Genomic DNA, 6,000 nt, shown 5'->3' on the forward strand with positions numbered 1-6,000 from the left:
CCAACTCGGTGCCTAGGCTAATCTGCTACCGGTCAGAAAAAATCAAAACATATACTAGAAAAAAATTTAAAAAATCCAAATTTTTGTGTGTGATAGATAATTTGATGCGTGAGGTCCGTTCTAAATTTCAACTCATTTGGACATCTGAGCGGCTTTCGTCAAAAAAGACAAATCGGGTCAGAACAGTGCATGAAGCCGTGAACTGTAAACTTTCTTACAGACCCCGATTTTGTTTTTTTTTGCCGAGAGCTGTTCAAGTGTCCAAATGAGTTAAAATTTAGAGAAAACCTCACGCATCAAATTATCTACCACGCAAAAAAAATAGTTTTTTGAATTATCTAGTATTTATTTTGAATTTTTTTCCTCAACGCGGGTGCAACTGAGCCCGGGAGCAGAAACGCCGCGTCCATGGAGAGGTGCTTTTTCCATATCAATAGGCGTGTTGGATGAAGGGAAACGACTGAAAGGGTGGAGGGAGCCGTGTAGCCAGCGCCTCAATCCAGCTTCCCTGTCGCTGGAAGGGTTGAGGCGCGGGGAGGAGACACCATTGTTGATGGCATCTCAACTTCTCCTAGTGGCATGTCAGGAAGGCATGCACCCCACCTCGTCGGGTTCCTCGGTGTTGCTTGCTCTTGGTAAACAAATTGTTTCTTGGCTTGTTCATGCTACCGTCTCTATTTCAAGTGTGTTGCTTATGAGATATCTCGTTTGTCGCCATCGACCATTTGGTTGGACGGCCTCCGCGGCTATATTATGCATATCCTTATAAATAGTGAATAGTGAGATAGGAGTTTTGGTTCTTGGTCTCCATAGAGCTCCTTCGGCGCAGTGGCGGAGCTTGGGCCGCATTTTAGGAGGGGTGAATGGGCTTGGGGAGGCAACATCATGCTTAGTCCGGATTTCTTGGATCATATGGGCAATTTACTGATGATTATATGAAAAAACCTCCTGGGCTAGGGGAGCGATGGCCTAGGTTGGTCTCCACAAAGCTTCGCCACTGCTTGAGCAGATCTCCGGCCTACCTCCAGACTTGTTGAGGCCGGAGGAGGAGGCCATGGACAACACGAAGTCGGAGAAGGACGGTGCAGACTAGGCAAATCTGTCTCCTCTAGTTGTGGGCTTCGCCATGCCTGACACACTGGCAGAGTTCGAGGTGGCACAAGCGGAGGAGCCGGCGGAGTAGGAGACCATCCTCAACTCCATCCAGTCGAGGCGGAGGTGGAGGGCAACCGCCGTATCCTCCGCCAGGGTGACGCGGGGCTCGACAAGATCTTTGCCAAGATAGAGTCTGAAAGAACATGCGGTGCCCCCATGTTTGGTTTTGATAATTGATGACAATCTCTATGGACTAATGGTTGCCTTGAGTTATATGTGAATGATTTGTCCATAGGCTTTTCTTGAAGTCCATGTGTTTGTTTCAAGGAGTTTATGAGTTGACCAAGGTGCTATTAGGGAATTATGCAAAGATTGGTCATGTGAGTGTTGAGCTTATTGCAAGCATGACTTGAAGAAGAAGCTTATTGCAAGCATGACTTGAATGAAGAGAGTTGGAAAGATTCAAGGTTGATCAAGACTAAGTCAAGAGTGAATCAAGTTGATCAACTCATAAAGCATAGAAGATGTACCGAGAGGGATCAAGTGATCCCATGGTATGGTAAGCATTGTCCATTACGCTTTGTGTCCTAACCCTTGGTCTATGTGAGAGTTCTATGAGGGGTTAGGTATGTGCCCATGAGATTGCATAAAGAGGAAGATATCATACAACCCATTGAGAGGATGACATGAAGTGGTGATCGTCATCAAGATTGCCGTGTGCAAGTTCAAGTGGAGCATCACGAAGAGATCAAGTGCTTGAAGCTTGCTGTCCATTGTGGTGACAATGGATTTGTGAAGATGTGCGGAAGAGTGGCTCACCCATAGTGGTTCATGGGGGAGCAATCAACTGACCTTCATCGACCCAACGCAATCAAGAAAGGTGGTCCATCTTGAGGAGGACAAGATCGTCATCATCTAGCTCAAGTGGATCATGCACAAGGCAAAGGTTTGCCCTTGATAGGTTTTATATTTTACCGGTCTCATGGTGGTAGTTGGGAGACCAGGTTATAGGATCATTTTCCGTACTATCAAGGGGAGCTCTCGATGAGTAGCTTGATCGTATCGTTCGTAGAGAGCTCAAACTATTGCATCTTTGCATCATCTTTTTTGGTTCTTGTTTGGTTCTTCTCCTTGTGAGATTTGAAGCTTATGGTCATCTTGATGATAAACTCGTGTTCATCGGAAACGGAGTTCACATGCATCTTCTATGATGTTTTCGATGTTGGAGGCTATGCCAGTTCTTCGCTGTTGGATGCTACTCGTCGTCATCTTTCCAAGAAGCTTGAGTTTGCTCAATTCAGAGCTCATATGCAGAAGTTTTTTTTTACCTTGAAGACTGCAGGGCTTACACCCCACATATGCATAAGTTGTGGCAGTTTTGGTTTTCCTTGTTTCCATCTGTTTTCTTGGGCTTCTTTGTAGCACCCCAAGCGGTAGACCCGCTGTCCTGAGCGGTAGCACCGCTTAGCTTACCTAAGCAGCAGTATCGCACGTGGTACCGTTGCTTTCGGGGTTGCGATGTTTTCGTGTCGAGTTGCGCGGCAGTGGGGACGGTAGCATGGGCGGTAGTACCGCTCCCAAGCGGTAGTACCGCCCCTGCACTACCGCTCCACTTCTGCTCCCCTTTCTGTCGTACGTGTTCTCTGTGGTTGTAGCGCGGCTGTGGGGCGGTAGTTCGGCTCATGCACTACAAGCGGTAGTACCGCTCCTTCAGGCGGTAGTACCGCTGGTGCGGCTCTGCTTCACCCAATCTATCCTGCTCTGTCTGCTTAGTGCCCTGAGCTGCAACCCTAGCAGTAGTACCGCTGGGGCGAGCCGTAGTACCGCTCCAGCGGTAGTACCGACTCGTGGTCTCGCACCACTGCACTGCTCTATGTGCACTACCACTCGGGCGGTAGTACCGCTCCCCTGAGCAGTAGTACCGCTCATGTGCGGGCTGAGCACATAACGGTTGGATTCGGGAGACCCTATAAAAGGGGGTCTTCTTCCCCATTGAGCCTTATCCCTTTAGCTTGTGTTCTTCCCCCATTGTTGACCTTCTTCGAGCTTGCTATCTCTCAATCCTTCCATGGATTTTTTCTAGTTTTGGGGAGAAAAGAGAGAGGAGATCTAGATCCACATTTCCACCAATCACTTTCTCCTCTATGTGAGGGGAACCCCTTGGATCTAGATCTTGGAGTTCTTGGTGTTCTCCTTCTTGTTCTTCCTCTCATTTTCCTCCCTAGCATTAGTTGCTTCAGCGGGATTTGGGAGAGAAGTACTTGGGCACTCCGTGTGCCCTTGCCATTGCATTTGGTGCATCGGTTTGAGTTCTCAATGGTGATACGTGGAAGTTACAAGTTGAGAAGCTTATTACTCTTGGGTGCTTGGTACCATTGAGCTTGTTCCTCTTGGGTGCCTTGGTGCCCTAGACGGTTGGTGGTGTTCGGAGCTCAATCATTGTGGTGTAAAGCTCCGGGCAAGCGTCGGGGTCTCCAATTAGGTTGTGGAGATCACCTCGAGCAATTTGACGAGTTCTGGTGACCGCCCCCAAGGGTTGAGAAAGTGTACAGGTTTGGTGACCGCCCCCAAGTGTCTCCATTTGTACGGATTCGGTGACCGCCCTCAAGGGTCCCTTAGTGGAATCACGACATCTTGCATTGTGTGAGGGCGTGAGGAGATTATGGTGGCCCTAGTGGCTTCTTGGGGAGCATTGTGCCTCCACACCACTCCAAACAGAGATTGGCATCCGCAAGGGTGTGAACTTGGGGATACATCGGCGTCTCCGTGTGCCTTGGTTATCTCTTATCCGAGCCCCTTTACTTATGCACTTTACTTTGTGATAGCCATTTTGTTTCTTGCCATATATCTTGCTATCACCTAGGTGTTTATCTTGCTTAGCATAAGTTGTTAGTGCACATAGGTTAGCCTAGTTATTGTAGGTTTTGTTCTTGACAAATTAACAGTTGGGTTTATTCCGCATTTGTTCAAGCCTAAACCATAATTATTTTAAAGCGCCTATTCACCCTCCCCCTCTAGGCGACATCCACGATCTTTCAGAGTCCAACGAGGAGCTCGATCTGCAGCAGGCGGCCATCCCTCCGGAGGGAAGTCCATCTGGCACTGTCAGGTCGTTGTTGACATCTCTGATGACGAGTAGTGTAGGCTAGTTTTAGGTTATCTATGTAGACCCTAGTACATAGATTTTGCGATGCATGCTAATGTTTGGATTTGATGTATGAAATATGAGGTAGTTGGTTGCAATGGAGGAAAAATGAGGGGTGATCGGTCACTGTTCGTGGACGTATAGGAGGTCGGATTTGCCAAGTCTCGTTGTACATGCTCTAAACACTCACTTCCTTATATTCTAATCAATGGAAAAAGCAACTATAAAACTTTGCATTTCTTGCAAACGCAAAAATTTCAGTTAGTACAAAATGCAGATCTAGAAAAAATGGTCACACACCAAGTGACACATGTGGTAAGCAATCCAAACTATTTAGAGAAAAAGTCACACAAAGGCACGCATGCAAAGATTTAGAGTGATGTAGATTTGATTAACACATCCATATTGGAGCTGAGCTATAAATGACACCGCAATTTTGTTAATATTTTTTATATTGATGTACTGTTGTGAATAATGTGCATGCCGCTGCGAATATTATTATTTGTAAATAAATTATTATTGTTGTATGATATGATTTTTTATAAAAACGGAAGATATTAAATATTTTACTCATATGATATTAAAATATTATTATCGTATGGTTGTTTGGATAGCGAGTAATTGCCCTCGGTTTTGACAAAACCTGTTGTAAGAAAATTTTGTAGAAAACCAGTTTTTACTAATAGTCATTTTTCCAAAAGCTCGGTTTTGCATGTTACGAGAACCAGTTTAGAATATTTTTGGGGTAGTTAGAGAAAAGCAAACAGAGTTTTAGTTTGTTACATTGCTAGACGAGTTTGAGAAACAATAGATATCTAAATACTTGTTAACCAAACAACCCCTTAAAGTCTAAGCAAATGGTTCTAAAAACAAACCGAATATTTGTAACGAATAAACGGTTATTATTTTAGTCATATGATATGTAAATGTTGTCTTTGTACTACTACTAAATGTTCAATTACTAATTATTTGAAATGTAAATATGGATGTTGGTTAGGTACTATGGAAAATTTGTTAGTATACTATGGGGACGCCTTACGCGACGGTCCTTTCGGGGTGGATGTGTCCTTGTGCGGGTCGACTACAATTGTAGTGTGAGATATGGTGAACGTGGGTTAGAAGCAGTTAGAAAGTGCCTCCGAGTGGTGTTTGGCCCAGGGATGCAGGGGGGAAATGACAATGGAGGCCTTCGTTGTTGGTGGAGGAAATGATGGGACGGTTGCCCGTTGGGGTTTGCGGCTTGTCACAGGTGATTAATCATGGGGGTTTTACATGAGGTTTGCAAGCAATCCCAATAACTCAATGTTTGGTCAGCTGATGGTGTACGTGGAGTTCATTTCAGTCACTAATATTGCCGGATGTAGTAGCAGGGGTGGTGAGGTCGAGTTGGCCATCGCATCAGCCCCTAGTGTCGGCCCATTGGAACCGACAGGCGACCAGCCTGTGTATGACACATGATATTGGTCTGTGGCCGTTGACATGAGCAAACATGTGGAAGGATTGCCGGAGGCGCTAGATGATGACGATCATTCTTTTGCGCCTTCGGAATCAAGTGAAGAAGAAGATGTTCCTTCTTAGAGGGCGGTTGCGGCAGCACTGCAACCTAGGTTTTTACAGGATATGAGCATCACCAATGAATTTCACTATGTTTCTGGCCTAGAAGCGGAGAGCCTAGAGGTTGGGCATGTTTTCCCAGACAAGAAGTCTGCTTACCAGGCAATAGATAGCTATGCAATTGCCCTCCACCGCCAGCATAGAGT

The sequence above is a fragment of the Triticum aestivum genome, chromosome 7B (genome assembly GCF_018294505.1).
Source record: "Triticum aestivum cultivar Chinese Spring chromosome 7B, IWGSC CS RefSeq v2.1, whole genome shotgun sequence".
NCBI lineage: Eukaryota > Viridiplantae > Streptophyta > Magnoliopsida > Poales > Poaceae > Triticum > Triticum aestivum.